Genomic DNA, 23,566 nt, shown 5'->3' on the forward strand with positions numbered 1-23,566 from the left:
CAGTGGCCACAGGACTGGAAAAGGTCACTTTTCATTCCAATCTCAAAGAAAGATAAGACCAAAGAATGTTCAAATTACCACACAATTGCACTCATTTTGTATGCTAGTAAGGTAATGCTCAATATCCTTCAAGCTAGTTTTCAACAGTACTTGAACTGAGAAATTCCAGATGTACAAGCTGGATTTAGAAAAAACATAAGAATCAGAGATCATATCGCCAACATTCATTCAATCATAGAAAAAGCAAGGGAATTCCAGAAAAACATCTACTTCTGCTTTATTGAGTACACCGAAGCCTTTAGCAGTGTGGATCACAACAAACTGTGGAAATTTCTTAAAGAGATGGGAATACCAGGCCACCTTACCTGCCTCCTGAGAAATGTGTATGCAGGTCAAGAAGCAGCATTTAGAATTGGACACAGAACAATCGACTGGTTCAACATTGGGAAAGGTGTATGTCAAGGCTGTATATTGTCACCCTGCTTATTTAATTTCTGTGCAGAGTACATCCTGCAAAATGAAGGGCTGAATGAATAACAAATTGGAATCAAGATTACTAGGATAAATATCAATAACCTCAGACATGCAAATGATACCACTCTAATGGCAGAATGTGAAGAGGAACTAAAAAGCCTCTTGATGAAGGTGAAAGAGAAGAGTGAAAAAGCTGGCTTGAAACTCAACATTCAAGAAACTAAGATCATGGCATCAAGTCCCATCACTTCATGGCAAATGATGGGAAAAAGTGGAAGCAGTGACAGATTTTATTTTCTTGGGCTCCAAAATCACTGCAGATGGTGACTGAAGCCATAAAATTAAAAGATGCTTGATCCTTGGAAGAAAAACCATGACAAACCTAAACAGCATATTAAAAAAGCAGAAAACATTACTTTGCAGACAAAAGTCCATCTAGTGAAAGCTATGGTTTTTCCAGTAGTCATGTACTGGACCGTAGAGAATGTTGAGTCCTAAAGAATTGATGCTTTTGAACTTCCAGTGTTGGATAAGCCTCTTGAGAGTTCCTTGAACAACAAAGATATCAAACCAGTCAACCCTAAAGGAAATCGACTGTGGATATCCCATTGAAAGAGCTCATGATGAATCTCCAATATTTTGGCTACCTAATGCGAAGAGCTAAGTCATTAATAAAGACCCTGATGTTGGTAAAGATTGAAGGCAACAGAAGAAAAGGGTGGCAGCGGTTGAAATGGTTAGATAGCATCACCAACTCAATGTACATGAGTTTGAGCAAACTCCAGGAGACAGTGAAGGACAGAGAAGACTGGCGTGCTGCAGTCCATGGGGTAACAAAAAGTCAACTGAGCGACTGAAGGACAGCTTTTTGTGGATAATACTTCGGATCATTTTCTCATCAGAAGCCACCTATGTCATCATTATCTTAACATGTTTCTCTACATTATGTGACAGTTAAATAATATAACACTAATGGTGATTTACTTTATTAGCTGAATCACACCACATTTGAATTTCAGAAGATTTCAGTTCAGTTCAGTCACTCAGTCGTGTCCAACTGTTTGCAACCCCATGGACTGCAGCATGCCAGGCCTCCCTGTCCATCACCAACTCCCAGAGCTTACTTAAATTCATGTCCATTGAGTTGGTGATGCCATCCAACCATCTCATCCTCTGTCATCTCCTTCTCCTGTCTTCAATCTTTCCCAGCACCAGGGGTCTTTTTCAATGAGTCAGCTCTTCACATCAGGTGACCAAAGTATTGGAGTTTCAGCTTCAGCATCAGTCCTTCCAGTGAATATTCAGGACTGCTTTCCTTTAGGATGGACTGATTGGACCTCCTTGCAGTCCAAGGGACTCTCAAGAGTTTTCTCCAAACACCACAGTTCAAAAGCATCAATTCTTCAGCGTCAGTTCAGTCACTCAGTCGTGTCTGACTCTTTGTGACCCCATAATTGCAGCACGCCAGTCATTCCTGTCCATCACCAACTCCTGGAGTTCACACAAATCACGTCCATCGAGTCGGTGATGCCATCCAGCCATCTCATCCTCTGTTGTCCCCTTTTCCTCCTGCCCCAATCCCTCCCAGCATCAGAATCTTTTCCAATGAGTCAACTCTTCACATGAGGGTGGCCAAAGTAGTGGAGTTTCAGCTTTAGGCATAATTCCCCTCCAAAGAACACCCAGCAATAAATGATCTCCTTCAGAATGGACTGGTTGGATCTCCTTGCAGTCCAAGGGACTTCTCAAGAGTCTTCTCCAACACCACAGTTCAAAAGGCATCAATTCTTTGGTGCTCAGCTTTCTTCACAGTCCAACTCTCACACCCAGTACTCAGCTTTCTTTATAGTCCAACTCTTACATCCATACATGACTACTGGAATAAACTAGGCCTTAACTAGATGGACTTTTGGTTGGCAAAGTAATGGCTCTGCTTTTTAATATGATAAATTCTTCTGAATATGCACCTAAATATGCCAGCAAATTTGGAAAACTCAGCCAGTGGCCATGGAACTGGAAAAGGTCAGTTTTCATTCTACTCCCAAAGAAAGGCAATGCCAAAGAATGTTCAAACTACCACATAATTTGCACTCATCTCACATGTTTAGTAAAGTAATGCTCAAAATTTATCCAAGCCAGGCGTCAACAATATGTGAACCGTGAACTTCCTGATGTTCAAGGTGGTTTTAGAAAAGGCAGAGGAATCAGAGATCAAAATGTTGGATCTGCTGGATCATCAAAAAAGCAAGAGAGTTCCAGAAAAACATCTATTTCTGCTTTTACTGTCTATGTCAAAGCCTTTGACTTGTGTGGATCACAAAATCTGTGGGAAATTCTGAAAGAGATGGGAGTACCAGACCACCTGACCTTGCCTCCTGAGAAATCTGTATGCAGGTCAGGAAGCAACAGTTTAGAAATGGACATGGAAAAACAGACTGGTTCCAAATAGTAAAAGGGGTATTGTCAAGGCTGATATTGTCACCCCTGCTTATTTAACTTATATTCCGAGGACATCACTGAGAACATGGGCTGGATGAAGCAACAGGCTGGAATCAAGTTTACCGAGAGAAATATCAGTAACCTCAGATATGCAGATTATACCACCCTTACGGCACAAAGTGAAGAAGAAACTAAAAAGCCTCTTGATGAAAGTGAAAGGAGAGTGAAATATTCAGAAGATTTAGGATAGCTTTTTATAAACAAAATGAGCAGCTCTAATAATAGATATTTTAATCACAATGACAGAAAAAGAAACTAAGCCCCAGGTAGCAAATCATTTATTTTTCTGTGTCATTTAGGAATATTTGAGAATTATCTTGCCATTTTTCTCTATTAAGATGTTTTTACTTAAAGTAGTTACTATACATTTATAATTTTGTCATTCTTTTCCTAAAAGAATATGCTTATTTCTTTATTCTACTTTATTGAAAGTTACTGTAAGCTTAAATCAACATTAAAATCTTCAAATGAAATGCAGTACAAGCTCTGTCATCCTTTTAATGATTTAGCTCTGAGTAGCTCTTAATTGAAAGTTATAGATATGGGTGATGTTCAACCTTTGTATGTTCTGCTCTGCAAATTTTAAAAGATACCCTTAAGATATTGCTGATTGACAAATGAAATGTTATTCTTTGAAAGAGAAGGCTACATTAGACTGCTGTTATGTCATAACAGTGATGGATTATATTAATTACATATGTAAAGAGATACTTGATAACAAGAAATAGCTGGGATTAAATCATTTACAAGTATATAAAGCTATCTGGATGCTTCAGACCATGCTTTTAAAAATGAGTCCCTTCTTTCTGTGATTTGTGGGAACAAAAAGTTGCAAGGTTATGAATTAAACTTTCCCAATCTGTCATCACTGTATTACAGAGAGATTTGCAAGGCTCAAAGCATATTTCACTCTCAGTTGAAAATCCACATAAAGGGCACATTCCCCTTCTTCTGTTCCTTACATGGTTAGTGCAGCAGTAGAATGTGGCACACTGGTTTTATGGTGCATTTTCAAGCTGTTTGTTGATGAAAAGCAAGTTAAATTTGGAAGTTAAAACTATGAAAGTGTCCAGGTATTTCTATAAAGGAACTCATGAACTGATAAAATATAAATGATATTTTTTTACAATCATAGTACAACTATTATAGGGTCTTCTTAAGTTAGTTTAAAGAAGGCTTTTTTTAATTTTAAACATCTAAAGCTTCTCTCCTACCCTCAGTGCCCTCCCATTTTTGTCTCTGTATATTTGTTTCGTTCATTGATCCATTTATTCATCCCTCAAATATATATTGAGCACTGATGATATTCCAGGTACTATGCCAGATCTTGGAGATTCAGCAGTGAATCTGATACATACAGTCTCATAATGGAGATGTAACTAGTATTAACCAGACAAAAGAATGAGTATAAAATGACAACAGAGTCAAGTGGCATTATGGCAAGTGATATAGATTTAGGATAGCTTCAGTTCAGTTCAGTTCAGTTGCTCAGTCATGTCCAACTTTTTGTGACTGCATGAATCACAGCACGCCAGGCCTCCTTGTTCATCACCAACTCCCGGAGTTTACCCAAACTCATGTCCATCGAGTCAGTGATGCCATCCAGCCATCTCATTCTCTGTCGTCCCCTTCTCGTCCTGCCCCTAATCCCTCCCAGCATCAGGGTCTTTCCAATGAGTCAACTCTTAGCATGAGGTGGCCAAAGTATTGGAGTTTCAGCTTTAGCATCAGTCCTTACAATGAACAGCCAGAACCGGTCTCCTTTAGGATGGACTGGTTGGATCTTGCCGTACAAGGGACTCTCAAGAGTCTTCTCCAACACCACCCTTCAAAAGCATCAATTCTTCAGTGCTCAGCTTTCTTCACAGTTCAACTCTCACATTCCCATACATGACCACCATAGCCTTGACTAGATGGAACTTTTTTGGCAAAGTAATATCTCTGCTTTTCAATATGCTACCTAGGTTGGTCATAACTTTTCTTCCAAGGAGTAAGTGTCTTTTAATTTCATGGCTGCAGTCATCATCTGTAGTGATTTTGGAGCCCCAAAAATAAAGTCTGACACTGGTTTCCACTGTTTCCCCCTCTACTTCCATGAAGTGATGGGACCAGATGCCATGATCTTCATTTTCTGAATGTTGAGCTTTAAGCCAACTTTTTCACTCTCCTCTTTCACTTTCATCAAGAGGCTTTTTAGTTCCTCTTCACTTTCTGCCATAAGGGTGGTGTCATCTGCATATCTGAGTTTATCGATATTTCTCCTGCCAATCTTGATTCAGCTTGTGCTTCTTCCAGCCAGCGTTTCTCATGATGTACTCTGCATATAAGTTAAATAAGCAGGGTGACAATATACAGCCTTGACGTACTCCTTTTCCTATTTGGAACCATGTCCATGTTGTCCATGTTGTTCCATGTCCAGCTCTAACTGTTGCTTCCTGACCTGCATACAGGTTCTCAAGAGGCAGGTCAGGTGGTCTTGTATGCCCATCTCTTTCAGAATCTTCCACAGTTTATTTTGATCCACACAATCAAAGGCTTTGGCATAGTCAATAAAGCAGAAATAGATGTTTTTCTGGAACTCTCTTGCTTTTTCAATGATCCAGCGGATGTTGGCAATTTGATCTCTGGTTCCTCTGCCTTTTTCTAAAACAGCCTGAACATCCAGAAGTTCATGGTTCACATATTGCTGAAGCCTGGCTTGGAGAATTTTGAGCATTACTTTACTAGTGTGTGAGATGAGTGCAATTGTGCAGTACTTTGAGCATTATTCATTGCCTTTCTTTGGAATTGGAATGAAAACTCACCTTTATAACAGGATAATTTGAACAGATGTCACCTCTGTATTCTGTTTTACCCTTACTGAAGTCCTATTTATTTCCCTAGTGAACTAAAATCACTGAGAAAATGCAATAGTTTGTACCTCCAATTCCCCCATTGCTGAATTGTCCCCTGCTGCTGCTAACCACTAGTTTGTTCTCTATATTTTTCATCTGCTTCTATTTTTATATTCACTAGTTTTGTATTTTTTAGATTCCACATTTAAGTGATATTATACAGTATTTGTCTCTAACTTATTTCAGTTAGCATAATGTCCTCCAAGTCTATCCATGTTGCTTTCAAGTAGCAGAGTTTTTATTATTTTTTTATTTCTGAAGTAGTATTCCATTGTTCTATATATACCACCTCTCCTTTAGGCTTCCCTTGTGGGCTCAGCTGGTAAAGGAATCCCCCTGCAATGCAGGAGACCAGGTTTTGATCTCTGGGTTGGGATGATCCCCTGGAGGAATAAATGGCAACCCACTCCAGTATTCTTGCCTAGAGAATCGATGGACAGAGGAGCCTGGTGGGCTACATTCCATATGGTCACAAATAATTTGGCACAACTGAGCAACTGACCACCACCATCATAGTCCATGGGGTCACAGAGTCGGACCTCTTCTTTATCCATTCATCTGTTGATTGATATTTAGGTTGCTTCCATTGTCCTTGGCTATTGTAAATAGTGCTGCTGTTAATATTGGGATGCATGTATCTTTTCCAATAGGTTTTTGGGTGTTTTTTTTTGGTTTTGTTTTTTTTTATATATCGAGGAGTGGAATTGCTGGGTCATATGGTAGTTCCATTTTCAGATTGTTTGAGAAACCTCCATACTGTTTTCCACAGTGACTGTACTGATTTATGTTCTGAGCAACAATGTATGAAGGTTGGTTCCCTTTTCTCCAGATCCTCTCCAACATTTATTTGTGTTATTTTGATGATAGCCATTTTGGACAAGTGTGAGGTAATATTTCATTTTGGTTTAGATTTGCATTTCTCTGATGATTGGTGAGGTTTAGCATCATTGAGTATCGTTTCATGTGTCTGTTGGCCATTTGAATTCCTTCTTCGGAATAATGTCTATTAGTTCTTTGGCCTCATTTTTTAAATTGTCTGTTTTGATGTTGAGTTGTATGAACTATCTATATATGTTGGATGTTAATCTCTTATCAGTTGTATCATTTGCAATATTTCCCCCCATTAAGTAAGTTGTCTTTTCATTTTGTCCATGATTTTCTTTGATGTGCAAAACACTTTTATTAGATCTCATTTGTTCATTTTTTTTAACTTCAAGAGATGGATCCAAAGAGAATATTCCTGTGATTTATGTCAAAGAAATGTTCTGCTTATGCTTTCCTCTAGAAGTTCTATAGTATCCGGTCGTACACTTAGGTTTTAATCCATTTTGAATTATTTTTTGTATATGTTGTTAGAGAATGTTCTAATGTCATTATTTTACATGTAGCTATCCAGTTTTCCCAGCACCACTTATTGAAGAGACTCTCTTTTTTCCACTGTACTTTCTTGCCTCCTTTGCTATAGATTAGTTGACCATAGGTGCATTGAGCTTATTTCTGGGCTTTTTTATCCTGTTCCATTACCTATGTGTCTGTTATCATCCTTTACCATACTCTTTTGATGACTGTAGCTTGGAAGTATAGTCTAAAGTCAAGAAGCATGATCTCCCCAGCTCTGTTCTTTCTCAAGGTAGAACAGTTCTTATGGGCATTTTATACCTCAGAAGATACAATAAGACTATATCTAGAAATAGTCCAACCCTGTTTTGCTGCAATGCATACATATTCAATTTATTTATGCACTCAGGTGGCCATCTTAAGAGAGCCTATGGGATATATGCTTGTCAACTCCAATCATCCTCAAGATGCTGAAAGGAGATTCTTCTGATGGGCACTGGCATGCCCTACTTTAATGTGCTCTCTCAATTTTTCATAATAATTTCCATAGGACTATGCCCCATATGAATATCCCTTTGATATGCCACTCTTCTGTTGTCCTTCTGCCTGACCATTATGGCCAGAGCACTGGTCACTGCCAATGAGTAGGTTAACAACCAAAATATCATGACATGTAGCTTGCAATTCCTTCTACCCAGCCGATTTGTTTTTGTCTTCCTTGGTCATGGTGGCATCCTTCCAAATACAATGCTGTCTGTTCATTTTAGACCTGCTTATTATAAACCATGACGTTCTTTGTTGGTTGACTGAGAGGTTTTTACAGGGTAATATCCAAGTTACAGCAAAATCCAGCAGCTTCTCATGGATTTCCAAAATCAGTGCTGGGGAAAGGAGACTCTCTGCTAATGAATATCCCTTCCTTATGTTCCCTCAGTAGCATGGTCCTATGTAAACCGTTTCCATTTTATTATGGAGTTTCTGGGCATTGATGTCTCCATTAAAGTTTCTCTCAGCATCACCCAAGATATCACAAATATTTCAGGTTTAAAAGCTATTTATTTTTTCCCTTTACTCACAAGGATAGTTTCAATTAATATCCAACTACAGGCTAGTAATTGCCTCAAAAATGGAAATTCCCTAGTCCAAATCCCTAATGGTTATCACTGGGAAGCACTCACAGACTTTGCAGTAAACACCAGTTTGAGCTCCTTATAGATCTATCACATGGAAAATTTATTCATGCCAGCACTCGAGTCTATTCTATGCTGTGTAGACTTGAAATATTTTATTTGCTTTCATTTATCATGCCCAATTAATATTGTTTGAGGGGCAGATTTATATGTTTTTTTTTATTATATTTTATTTTTTAACTTTAAAATATTGTATTGGTTTTGCCATATATCTAAATGAATCCACCACAGGTTTACATGTGTTCCCCATCCTGAACCCTCCTCCCTCCTCCCTCCCCATACCATCCCTCTGGGTCATCCCAGTGCACCAGCCCCAAGCATCCAGTATTGTGCATCGAACCTGGACTGGCGACTCATTTCATATGTGATATTATACATATTTCAATGCCAGTCTCCCAAATCATCCCACCCTCTCCCTCTCCCACAGAGTCCAAAAGACTGTTCTATACATCAGTGTCTCTTTTGCTGTCTCATAAACAGGGTTATTGTTACCATCTTTCTAAATTCTATATATATGTGTTAGTATACTGTACTGGTGTTTTTCTTTCTGGCTTACTTCACTCTGTATAATAGGCTCCAGTTTCATCCACTTCATTAGAACTGATTCAAATGTATTCTTTTTAAAGGCTGAGTAATACTCTATTGTGTATATGTACCACAGCTTTCTTATCCATTTATCTGCTGATGGACATCTAGGTTGCTTCCATGTCCTGGCTATTATAAACAGTGCTGCAATGAACATTGGGGCACATGTGTCTCTTTCAATTCTGGTTTCCTTAATGTGTATGCCCAGAAGTGGGATTGCTGGGTCATAAGCCAGTTCTATTTCCAGTTTTTTAAGGAATCTCCATGCTGTTCTCCATAGTGGCTGTACTAGTTTGCGTTCCCACCAACAGTGTAAGAGGGTTCCCTTTTCTCCACACCCTCTCCAGCATTTATTGCTTGTAGACTTTTGGATCACAGCCATTCTGACTGGCATGAAATGGTACCTCATAGTGGTTTTGATTTGCATTTCTCTGATAATGAGTGATGTTGAGCATCTTTTCATATGTTCGTAATCCATCTGTATGTCTTCTTTGGAGAAATGTCTATTTAGTTCTTTGGCCCATTTTCTGATTGGGTCATTTATTTTTCTGGAATTGAGCTGTAGGAGTTGCTTGTATATTTTTGAGATTAATTGTTTGTCAGTTGCTTCATTTGCTGTTATTTTCTCCCATTCTGAAGGCTGTCTTTTCACCTTGCTTATAGTATCCTTTGTTGTCCAGAAGGTTTTAAGTTTAATTAGGTCCCATTTGTTTATTTTTGCTTTTATTTCCAATATTCTGGGAGGTGTGTCATAGAGGATCCTGCTGTGATATACGTCAGAGAGTGTTTTGCCTATGTTCTCCTCTAGGAGTTTTATAGTTTCTGGTCTTACGTTTAGATCTTTAATCCATTTTGAGTTTATTTTTGTGTATGGTGTTAGAAAGTGCTCTAGTTTCATTCTTTTACAAGTGGTTGACCAGATTTCCCAGCACCACTTGTTAAAGAGATTGTCTTTAATCCATTGTATATTCTTGCTTCCTTTGTCAAAGATAAGGTGTCCATAGGTGCGTGGATTTATCTCTCAGCTTTCTATTTTGTTCCATTGATCTATATTTCTGTCTGTGCCAGTACCATACTGTCTTGATGACTGTGGCTTTGTAGTAAAGTGTGAAGCCATGCAGGTTGATTCCTCCAGTTCCATTCTTCTTTCTCAAGATAGCTTTGGCTATTCGAGGTTTTTTGTATTTCCATACAAATTGTGAAATTATTTGTTCTAGCTCTGTCAAGAATACCGTTGGTAGCTTTATAGGGATTGCATTGAATCTGTAAATTTCTTTGGGTAGTATACTCATTTTCACTATATTGATTCTTCCAATCCATGAACATGGTATATGTCTCTATCTATTAGTGTCCTCTTTGATTTCTTTCACCAGTGTTTCATAGTTTTCTATATATAGGTCTTTAGTTTCTTTAGGTAGATATATTCCTAAGTATTTTATTCTTTTCGTTGCAATGCTGAATGGAATTGTTTCCTTAATTTCTCTTTCTGTTTTCTCATTATTAGTGTATAGGAATGAAAGGGGTTTCTGTGTGTTAATTTTATATCCTGCAACTTTACTATAATCATTGATTAGTTCTAGTAATTTTCTGGTGGAGTCTTTAGGGTTTTCTATGTAGATGATCATGTCATCTGCAAACAGTGAGAGTTTTGCTTCTTCTTTTCCAATTTGGATTCCTTTTATTTCTTTTTCTGCTCTGATTGCTGTGGCCAAAACTTCCAAAACTATGTTGAATAGTAGAGGTGAGAGTGGGCACCCTTATCTTGTTCCTGACTTCAGAGGAAATACTTTCAATTTTTCACCATTGAAGATAATGTTTGCTGTGGGTTTGCCATACATAGCTTTTATTATTTTGAGGTATGTTCCTTCTAGTCCTGCTTTCTGGAGAGTTTTTATCATAAATGGATGTTGAATTTTGTCAAAGGCTTTCTCTGCATCTATTGAGATAATCATATGGTTTTTATTTTTCAATTTGTTACTGTGGTGTATTACATTGATTGATTTATATGTTTTCCATTTTGCAGAAACCATTCTTCAGGCAGAATGTATCACGGTATCCATCCCCAAGATACATTTAAGGTAAAAAATGACACAACCCTTTCATATGAATTCTGTTCAAACATAGTTCTCCAAACTTTCACCTTAATACAATCACCCTTTGCATTCAAAATTCATCAACACATTTGGTTTTGCAATACTAGGCAAAGGAAGTATTCCCCAGTCAGACATAACATTTTTTCCTACAAAACATTTAGGCAAAGGAGACGCAACTTATTTCCATAAAGACTGTTTAAACATCCAACTTTTGTAATTCTATCAACTTTTTCAATTTAATAGAAGCCCAGAAGGAAATGGCAACCCACTCCAGTATTCTTGACTGGAGAATCCCCATGGGCAGTGGAGCCTGGCAGGTTACAGTCCATGGGGTCACAGAGAGTTGGACATGACTGAGTGACTAAGCATAGCACAGCACACATGAGGGCTTCAGCAATATGTTTTGGTATCACAACACATTGGGGTTCTGTGTAAAGGATTCCAAGAAAGGTCTCTTCTCCAGCCCCCTGACCAGTTTTATCCACTCTTGTGTATTAACCTTTGAGTCTGTAGTGGAAGGTCAAGAGAAGGAACACTGGCTGTTTTGTTTTGTTTTGTTTTAATATTAATCTTGATTAATTGGCTTATTGCCCTAAGTAATTGCAGGTCAGGTTTCTCATAGTAATTTTTACCTTCTAGCATTTAACATTTCTCAGTGTTAGAGTAAATAGAGAAGACTTGTTTGGGACCCTTTAATGTTGGATGAACCAGTAGAAGTCCCTTTGGTCCACCCAAACTTTGATCGGTTCAGTTCATTTTAGTCGCTCTGTTTTGTCCAACTCTTTCTGACCCCATGGACTGCAGCACCCCAGGCTTCCCTGTCCATAACCAACTCCCAGAGCTTGCTCAAACTCATGTCTTTCAAGTCAGTGATGCCATCCAACCATTTTATCCTATGTTGTCCCCTTCTCCTCCTGCCTTCAATCATTCCCAGCATCAGGATCCTTTCCAAGGAGTCAGTTCTTCACATCAAGTGGCGAAAGTATTGGCATTTCAGCTTCAGCATCAGTCCTTCCAATGAATATTCAGGATTGATTTCCTTTAGGATGGACTGATTGGATCTCCTTGCAGTTCAAGGGACTCTCAAGAGTTTCCTCGAACACCACAGTTCAAAAGCATAAATTCTTCAGCACTCAGCTTCTTTATAGTCCAACTCTCGCATCCATACATGACTACTGTGAAAACCATAGCTTTGACTAGATGGACCTTTGTTTGCAAAGTAATGTCTCTGCTTTTTAATATTCTGTCTAGGTTGGTCATAGCTGTTCTTCCAAGGAGCAAGCGTCTTTTCATTTGAGGGTTAATCCGAAGCTAGTGGCTAAAACTCAAGACTGACTGAAATCTGATCACTCTTTACAAAACAAAAAGACATACAACTCAATTAAAAAATCAGCAAAGGATTAAACAGACATTTCTCAAAGAAGATATGCAAATTGACAATAAGCAGATGAAAAGATGCTCAGCATCATTAGTAGTTAGGGAAATGAAAAAGCAACCCATAATGAAATACCACTTCATACCTAAGATGACTATAATAAAAACATTATACTAATAAGTGCTATCAAGAATGTGGAAAAATTGCAAGTCTTATACATCATTGTTGGTGTGAGTGTAAAATGGAAAACAGTTTGTTGATTACTCAAAAAACAAAACATAGAATTGCTGTATGACCTAGCAGTTTCATTCCCAGGTATATTATACCCAAAGGAGTTGAAAGCAGAGTCTCAAACAGATCTTTGTATTCCAGCATTCATTGCAGCAATATTCATAATAGTCAAAAGGTGAAAAGAAGCAGCTATCCATCAATGAATGAATAAATAAATAAAATGTGATTTGAATATATAGTGAAATATTATTATTGTTCAGTCACTAAGTTTTATCTGACTCTTTACAGTCCCATGGACTGCAGCACATCAGACTTTCCCATCCTTCACTATCTCCCAGAGTTTCCTCTGTCAATAAGATTCTCCTGGCAAGAATACTGGAGTGGGGTGCCATTTTCTCCTCCAAGGGATCTTCCCGACCCAGGGATTGAACCTGCATCTCTTAGTCTCCTGCTTTGGAAGGTGTATTCTTTACCTCTAGTGCCACCTGGGAAGCCTGATAGTGAAATAATATTATAAAGCCTCTTGATGAAGGTGAAAGTGGAGAGTGAAAAAGTTGGCTTAAAGCTCAACATTCAGAAAATGAAGATCATGGTATCCAGTCCCATCACTTCATGGGAAATAGATGGGGAAACAGTGGAAACAGTGTCAGACTTTATTTTTCTGGGCTCCAAAATCACTGCAGATGGTGATTGCAGCCATGAAATTAAAAGACGCTTACTCCTTGGAAGGAAAGCTATGATCAACCTAGATAGCATATTGAAAAGCAGAGACATTACTTTGCCAACAAAGGTCCATCTAGTCAAGGCTATGGTTTTTCCAGTGGTCATGTATGGATGTGAGAGTTGGACTGTGAAGAAGGCTGAGCGCCGAAGAATTGATTTTTTTGAACTGTGGTGTCGGAGAAGACTCTTGAGAGTTCCTTGGACTGCAAGGAGATCCAGCCAGTCCATTCTAAAGGACATCAGCCCTGGGATTTCTTTGGAATGAATGACGCTAAAGCTGAAACTCCAATACTTTGGCCACCTCATGCGAAGAGTTGACTCATTGGAAAAGACTCTGATGCTGGGAGGGATTGGGGGCAAGAGGAGAAGGGGACGACAGAGGATGAGATGGCTGGATGGCATCACTGACTTGATGGACATGAGTCTGAGTGAACTCCGGGAGTTGGTGATGGACAGAGCGGCCTGGTGTGCTGCGATTCATGGGGTTACAAAGAGATGGACATGACTGAGCGACTGATCTGATCTGATCTGATCTGATTCACCATTAAATGAGTGAAGTTCTAATACATGACACAACATGCATGAACCTTGAAAGCATTATGCTAAGTCAAACAAACAAGCCATGATATGACAGCTATTATATGATTCTACTTACATAGGAGAAATCTATAATAGGAAAATTCATAGAGACCGAAAGTAGATTAGAGGTTACCAGTGGTTGGAGGTAAGAGAAGATGGGGAGTCACTGCCTAATGGTTGTACAGTTTTTGTTTGAGATGATGAAAAGTTTCAGAAATAAGTAGTATTGAGTTTGCACAACACTGTGAATGCAATTAATGCCACTGAAATGTACACTTAAAAGTGGTTAAGAAGAATATAAATCGGTAGAGCCACTATTGAAAAACTAACAAATAAATTTCAGAAAAAGAAACTTTCAAACCAAAGTCCCTCATAAATATAGACATAAAATGTCTAATTTCTATGAACAAATAGGTAACAATACATAAAAAGTTTAATAAACCATGAACAAGTAGGATTTAATTACAAGAATTCACAGTTGGTTTAACATTTAAAAACTAATCACTATAATTCATCATATTCAGAGAACAAAACAAACCACATAGTCATTTTCTTAAGTACAAAGAAAATACAGGCATATCTTATTTTATTACACTTCAATTTATTGTGCTTTGTAGATATTACCTCTTTCCAAATTAAAGGTCTGTGGCAACCCTGTGTAAAGCAAGTCTATTGTCACCATTTTTCCAACAGTGTTTGCTCACATCATGTTTCTGTGTAACATTTTGGAAATTCTCATGATATTTCAATTTTTTTTTGCTATTATTATATGTGTGATGATGATCTGTGATGAGTGATTCTAATGTTACTATTACTTACTGAAGTCTCAGATAATAACTAACATTTTTTAGAAATAAGCTATTTTTTAATTTACATATGTACATTTTTTGACCTAATGTTATTGCACACTTAACAGACTACAGTACAGTGTAAACATAACTTTTATATGCACAGGGAAAAACTGAAAATTCATGTGAGTAGCTTTATTGTGATATTCACTTTGTTATAGTGGTCTAAAACTGAACCTGCAAAATCCCTGAGGTTTGTCTGTATTAAACAAAATTCAAAATCATTCACAGTAAAGTGTGTTTGCTACATCATCAACCTCAGATATGTGGATAATACCACCCTAATGGCAGAAAGCGAAGAGGAACTAAAGAGCCTCTTGATGGGGGTGAAGGAAGAGAGTGAAAGAGCTCGCTTAAAACTCTCTCTCAAAAAAAATAACAAAAAACCACTAAGATCATGGCATCCAGTCCCATCACTTCATGGCAATAGAAGGAGAAAACATGGAAGCAGTGACAGATTTCCTCTTCTTGGGCTCTAACATCACTGCAGATGGTATCTGCAGCCATGCAATTAGAAGATGATTATTTTTTGGCAGAAAAGCTATGACAAACCTAGACAGTGTGTTAAACAGCAGACATCACTTAGCTGACAAAAGTCCATATAGTAAAAGCTATGGTCTTTCCAGTAGTCATGTATGGTTGTGAGAGCTGGACTGTAAAGAAGGTGAAGTGCTGAAGAATTGATGCCTTCAAACTGTGGTGCTGGAGAAGACACCTCAGAGTCCCTTGGACAGCAAGGAGATCAAACCAGTCAATCTTAAGGGACATCAACCCTGAATATTCATGGGAAGGACTCATGCCAAAGCTGAAAATTCAGCATTTTGATCATCTGATGCAAACAGCTGACTCGTTGGAAAAGTCCCTGATGCTGGGAAAGATTGAGGACGAAAATAGATGAGGGCGTCAGAGAATAAGATGGTTGGATGGCATCACCAATGCAATGGACATGAACTTGGACAAACTTTGGGAGATGGTGAGGGACTGGGAGGACTGGTGTGCTGCAGTCCATAGGGTCACAAAAAGTTGGACATAACTGGGTGACTGAACAACAACAAAAGTCTGTTAACAAAATAGGTTTAGTAGCTATTACCTTCTTCAAACTGATGAAGGATGTCTATGAATAATTTAAAGAAAATATCATATTTATTGGTGAAAAATAGTCTCTCTAGTGAGATTGTTCTGGCAAGACAAAGAATCTCTGCTATATGGCTTTATTTCACAGAAGGTCAAGAAAACACACTTTTGTTAAAAGCAGATTGAAGACTTCAAGACCAGTTGTGAATTGCCTGTCCTTTCCTCTTCATCATATATAAACTTCATTTTTTTATTAATGTAAACATGCATATATATAAATCACATACACACACACACATACACACAAACATATAATCAATAATCAGATGGCAATATTATTTAAAGTAGTAAATGTTTAGCTTTAAATATATATTTAACCATATAAGCACGTTATACGTGAAGGCATAAACCACATTAAATTTTCCATATTTATTGGCGATTTACAAAAAGCAAAAATAGAGCAGTCTAAATAAGTAAAAACTTTACTTGATGAACTTTGCTTTCTTTATCTCTATGAATTTTAATATTTTTAAGTGTTTCCAGGTAACTAAAATTTTCTTATTAGCTAAGTAAATATAATGCTAGTTTTAGGTTTAAAGTCATTTGATAAACTTGAAAATTATATTTAAGTTGACACAATAGAACAACACGAACGTTATTAATATTGAAAATATTTCTGAGATGACATTTACAAATTCACATCAACAATGAAAATAGAAATTGTCTGAGTTCCATAAAAATTAATCATTGATTTAGAAAGATTTAGTTGCAAAACAGAAATAGAGACACAGATGTAGAGAACAAATGTATGGTTACCAAGAACAGAAGGAGAAATAGAAGGAATTGGGGATTGACATATATACATATATACATTATTATGTACAAAATATATAACTAATGAAAATATACTGTGTAGCTCAGGAAACTCTACTTGGTGTTCTGTGGTGACCAAATGGGATGAAAATCCAAAAAAGGGGGAATGTATGTATACATATAACTGATTTACTTTGCTGTACATTTGAAGCTGACACAACGGTATAAAGCAACTATACTCCAATAAAAATTAATTTAATAAAGATAGGAATTAGAATTCAATATTTTGTGTAAACAGTGTTCACTTATCTGTCATAGAAAAGCAGTGTAGAAATACTTATGTTTATATTTAGAAAGTTCAAATTAACTATGCTTTCCATGAAAAAGATGAAGCCAAGTCATAGAAAACTATTAGTTTGTAAGTAGATGTTCTTGTTTTTCCTCCCATATGACCTTGACCTATCCCGGAGTTCTTGTACATGCAGATAGGTTTTTGTATCTCTCTGCCTGAAGGCATTTTGTAACCCTAGAGCATCCTGGGTCTGTCTCTGAGGTTAGCCAGATATTTTGGAAAGTGAATATTTCAGAACACACCTAACCAATGAAAGGAGCTGGTAAACTAAATTTTCCAGTTTTCTCCAGTTTGCTGGGAAAGATCGAAGGCAGGAAGAGAAGGGGACGACAGAGGGCAAGATGGTTGGATTGCATCACTGACTTGATGGACATGAGTTTGAGCAAGCTCCAGCAGTTGGTGATGGACAGGGAAGCCTGGTGTACTGCAGTCCACGGGGTTGCAAAGAGTGGGACATGACTGAGCCACTGAACTGAACTGAACTGAAAGTAAATGCTCCAGTTTCCTTAGTTCTCAGTGGGTCAATAAGATTAACTCCCAGTTCTGCACTCTTACACAGTGCTTCCTGCGATCAGCTTCCAAATTAACTTCTTGAAAGCAAATTGTTTCAGAATTTGCTTTTGGGGGACCTAAGATAGCACAGCTTATATTATCTTCTACAGTGTAACAAATCATAGAGAATGCAGTGTTCATAAACCAAAATTTTCAGAGCAATCTGATATGTCCAAAGATTCACCTTGATTAGGAATATTATGTGAACTTAGATACAGATATAATTCTGTATTACTTGCCAAGTATTAAAAATGATTCACAGCAATTTTCATTAGTACAATTTTATGACACTAATTGTTACCTTGATATCAATTTGCATTTTTTTCCTATTTGCTCATAAATCTGACTTTTGAGTTCTATATTCCTATATTACAGATGATAGATTTACATGCTCAATTAATCTCTAAGAGTGCCCCCCAAGAAGCCATTCACAGATACATAGCGTGACAAACACAACCAGATAATTGGAAATGATCAGTTACTTCCCCTCTGTGAGGAGAAGTTAGAACTGCTCAATTTTTGAGTCATGGACACACACAAATCTAAAATAAATACAAGTATAAATAAATATATATATATGTGTGTATGTGTATATATATATACACACATATATATATATATATATATATATATATATATATATATATGATAAATGTCTTCAGGCAAAATCAGACCAAAAAAAGAAAGACAAAAACCTTTACAAGTAAACAGAACCCTTGAAGACTGAATAATTGCTCATTCTAATCCATTTTAAAAAATAGGTGTTTTTACTATTCTTCAGACATAAGAGAACTGGATGACACTAATTTCTTTTCCATTTATGCTGGGATTTTGTAGCCACTAACCTACAACATTTCTTTTGTTTTAAAATTTATTTTTTATTTTTTTAAGTTATTTTATTTTATTTTTTAACATGTATACCTGTGGCGGATTCATGTTGATATTTGGCATAACCAATACAATATTGTAAAGTTAAAAAATAAAATAAAATACAACATTTCTTAAACAAAAGAAACACTTGCAGATGTCTGCAAGTCCACCAGTTCACCTCACTTTATGACATTCATGGGCTTTCAGATACAAACAGCTGGTATCACACCACGCTGGGACACCACACCCAAGTCTTTAAACTGAAAGGCAGAGGCCTTCCAGACTCAATCTGTAGATCACCTCTGGTATCTAAAACAGGTCTTTCAATTAACGCATATATATGGAAATTAGAAAGACACTAACAACGATCCTATAAGCAAGGCAGCAAGAGACAGAGATGTAAAGAACAGACTTTTGGACTATGTGGGAGAAGGCAAGGGTGGGATGATTTGAGAGAATAGCATTGAAACATATATATTACCATATGTAAAATAGATGACCAGTGAAAGTTTGATGCATGATGCAGGGAACCCAAAGCCAGTGCTCTGGGACAACCTAGAGGGATGGGGTGGGGAGGGAGGTGAGAGGGGTTTCAGGATGGGGGGGACACATGTACACCTGTGGCTGATTCATGTCAATGTATGGCAAACACCTCCACAATATTGTAAAGTAATTATCGTCCAATTAATATAGGTTAATTAATTTTAAAAAATAGCAGGAAAAGAAAAAAAATAAAATAGGTTTTTCAGACTTCTGGGAAGACAATCTCCAGGTCCCATCAGTTTCTAACTGACAGATGGTTGCTGCTGCTGCTGCTGCTAAGTCGCTTCAGTCTTGTCTGACTCTGTGCAACCCCATAGACAGCAGCCCACCAGGCTCCCCCGTCCCTGGGATTCTCCAGGCAAGAACACTGGAGTGGGTTGCCATTTCCTTCTCCAATGAATGAAAGTGAAAAGTGAAAGGGAAGTCGCTCAGTCATGTCCTACTCCGAGTGACCCCATGGACTACAGCCTACCAGGCTCCTCCATCCATGGGATTTTCCAGGCAAGAGTACTGGAGTGGGGTGCCATTGCCTTCTCCAAAGTGACAGATGGTAATAGCATACAAATGCATGTGGAAAGCAGAGTCCAATTTCTAAAATATTAAGATGCTAACAGACTTTGTCATGTGGGATCTAAAAAAGAGCCCAATTTGTCTATTCTCAGCTCAAACTCACTAGTTGGCCTTGTTAGCTCTGGAAGAGGGTGGTCAGGAAGGCTTATAGAATCCTAAAGTTTCTCCTATTGCAACCTTCATTGATTGAAGTTTGCTCTCTGCTCCAGCATTTCCTCAGGCTATGATCACATCCATGTAGAACTACCCTGAACTGTGAAAGTATATAACTCAGCTGTTAAAAGCATAATTCTCATACAAATATACAGTGAACATGTGTCAAAATTTTATTCAATTCATTATTGAGGTAACCAGAGGAATAACTGAGCTAGCTCCAGAAGGATTTGAGAAACTTGGAATTACTGGGGACAGAAACACTGAAATACAGTTGCTGGGTTAGATACAAAACTGGTTACTATTCTATCAGGAAATAAAATCATAATCTTTGGTATTAAGTTCTTCATCAGAAAGGAAAAAAAAGTTTCAACTCTTTCTGTGTTCTACAGCTTCAGGTACTATAAAACATCTGGGCTCTGATGATCATATAAAAGTACATTTCCTAAAAGTCAATGACTTTCAATAGGTACAGTAGGGAATGCTCCAACATTGTATTAAAAGTCGATGTAATTATATTTTTTCTTTGTAAATTTTGAAGATTTTTTCCCTGAAAGCTCAGAACAAGTAATTTCCATGGAATAGTATGGGCAAAATATCCGCATCTCTTGAATGCAGTATAACACAACATCCCAAGTCTAAAATATTGAATCATGAGGGGTGTTGAAATGTTTGCTATTAATATTTTAAGTATTTGCAGATAGACCTCTAATTACACATTCTAATATGCTTTATTGTATGAAAGTGCTTGAATCAGAATATCTAGGAGAAAAAATGTTCACTGACAGTTTTAATAGCTCCCCCAAATGATTCTAACGTGCAGTCAGGATTAAGAACGTCTGCTCTAGAATGAGATACCACCCATTCTGGCATAACGGTTGCTCCTGACTCTACTCAACTCTAAAGAAAGACTGACTATAGAAAGTCCCACCCAATACAGTGTTCCTAAGTAGCTTATCATTTGCATATCTATTGCCTCATTCTTAAATATGAACTTGCAATTGAAGTTAAACAGAGGAAAAACATTTCAAACAGAAGAATTCTAAAACAATTAAACACTTAGGAATACTAGACAATACTTTAAGAAGAAAAAATACATATAAGAGTCTGAACCTCCTGTGTCCCACCATAAATTTTTTTTCTTCAAATGAAATTAATAAATGCATGACTCTTGTTCCTAAGCTGAATATGGCCCAGGGAAAGCACACCACTATGCTGTTGTTCACTTTAAAAACATGACCACCAAAATCATGTTGGATATGTGTTACAATCATGCTCTATTTTTCTTAGTCCATAAACACTCTCACTCTTGTTCAAGTCCCAAGTTCCTCTTCCCTCATTCTCACTCCTGTTTAAAGACCTTGCTGCCTTTTTCACTGAGAAAGCTGATCACTGAGAAAATTTAAAGAATCAGAATTGTTTCCTTATATACCTACCACATCCCATTTACACTACTGCTTCATTTATTTCCTCCCCTTTAAGAAAAACTTCCTGAAAGAGTTGTCAACATTTCCTCTCGACTTCTACTCCTGCCATTCTTCCTTGAACTTATTCTACTCCATCATTTGTTACCATCACTGCATTGGAGTGTTATCATCACTCCATTCACTGTTTATCAAGATCACTAGTGGGCAGGACATTGCCAGATTAAATGGTGCATTCTCAGCTTCCACTTTATTTGACCTATAATCAGCATTTGACACAATTACCCCTTCCTTTTCCATTTACCCTTGCTTCTTTGATTTTCTCAAGCCTATAGTTGAGTTCTCAATTTTTCTACACCATATAAATGTCTCCTAAATTTATATGTCCAGTCTGATTGCTCTCTATCTCTTGAATTTTAAGCACTGATTTCTAATAATTCAGTTGACTTTTCTACTAGAATTTCCTTCTTTTAGCAATAACAACACTTCGAGTTTAATATTTCTAATAAATTGAACAACATCAGGATGACCATATATTCTGGTTTATCACTGTTGATTATTTTCAGTGCTTTGCTCAGTATCAAATATGCTTTTGTCTAGATGAAAAAGTATATAGTTACCCAAAAGAACATTGTTCTATTTTGAGGCTTCTAAATTGATTTCGTTCTCTTAAGGTAATTCAGTTTACCATATCCTTTTTTTCTCCCTCTCACAAAGAAACACAATTTTTAATCTGTTTAATAGCATTAAAGACAATTTTTACAATCCTGTTATATTGTAATGGTTTTAATTATTTGATGACTTCTATTAAATACAAGGGCATAATTTACTTTTTGATAGCTTATTATTTCTTCTAACTTTGCAAGGATTTATACAGTTTTCCTATGCTGTAAAAATGGAAACTAACAAACTGTTGTTCAACTGATTTTGAGAAATTGCTCTTAAAAGTTTATGTAGAAAAATTACATTTAAGACTCCTGAGACTGAGGAGTCTACAGTTGTATTAGACTCAGTGGTTCTTTTTCCAGCTTTATTGAAATTTGAAGTATAACATTGTACAAGTGTAAAATGTATAACATGATAATTTTATACATATATATGAAAGTGAAAGTGTTAGTTACTCAGTTGTTTCTGACTCTTTGAGACCCCATGGACTTTATTCCACCAGTCTCTTTTTTCCATGGGATTATGCAGGCAAGAATACTGGGTGTGTTGCCATTTCCTTCTCCAGGGGATCTTCCCAATCCAGGGATTGAACCCACGTCTCTTATGTCTCCTCCATTGGCAGGCCGGTTCTTTACCACTAGTGCCACCCTGGAAGCAGATCGTTTACTGAACATTTTTTGTATTCCTTTGGTGGTGTAATGTTTCCCAGATTCCTCATGATCCCTATAGCCTTGTGTAGGTGTCTGCATGTTTGAAGAACAAGTCACCTCTTCCAGACTTAAGGGACTTACTTTGGTGAGGAAAGAACTTCTCCTGCAAGTTGGTGTATGCTAGAGCCTGCTGTGATTCAAGTCTAGTGGTGTGGTGTGCCACGTGCCATGATATGGGGAAGCGCTGGACTCAGGGAGTTGTGGTGTCTTATTGGCTCAGGTACTCAGGATCTTACATCAACAAGCTGTGATCCTTGGTGAGAACTGTGGAGTGTCTACAGTGGCTCCAAGGGCTAATGGGGTCCTTAGCAGTGCTCCCAGGTCCAGCAACTTAGAATCAGGGCAGATGGTGGTGGCGGCTGCAGCTGATCGTGTGCACATGCTTTTATGTAGAGGCTGCCTGCAGGTGCCTGTGTGGTGGCAGGGGACATTTGCAGACCCTCATGTGGTAGCATGGGCCAGGGCAAGCACTGGGGGCCAGGGTCAACTAGTGATGACTGAATAGTGTGGGAATTTACTTAAATTTCTAATAGACATTTTAAATGTACCTGACATTTTGATTTCCTATGTGAAACTGACTTGACTTTAAGTTTTCCCCATCTCTACTGATGACAATTCTATCCTCTTAGTCGTTCAGACCAAAAACTCTGGAATCATCTGTTAAAAGGCGAAATTTTTCCACTATAGACTTAGGTTCAGTATTTGGGGATCTCAGAATTTAACTGAAATTGACAGCTTGACAGGAGAAATAAACCAAAATTTATTCATAAACATATGGCAGCACACAGTTGAAGTATTCATACCTAGCTCAGTAGACCTAAGTTAATAGACAAAATGGAGCAGGGAGAAAAGGCTTCGATAGAAAGATCAAATGACTTCTTAAGGAAAAACAAATGGGCTTTTCAAGGAACAAGTGGCATAAGATAGTTAGTGATAATATTTGTTTATACAGGGATATGTGGTCTTTTCTGTCTTTTCCCTGTAAGAAAATGTTACTCTAAAAGAAAGAT

This window comes from Bos taurus, unplaced genomic scaffold, assembly GCF_002263795.3.
Source record: "Bos taurus isolate L1 Dominette 01449 registration number 42190680 breed Hereford unplaced genomic scaffold, ARS-UCD2.0 Super-Scaffold_1723_ScbfJmS_2085, whole genome shotgun sequence".
In the NCBI taxonomy this organism is placed as follows: domain Eukaryota; kingdom Metazoa; phylum Chordata; class Mammalia; order Artiodactyla; family Bovidae; genus Bos; species Bos taurus.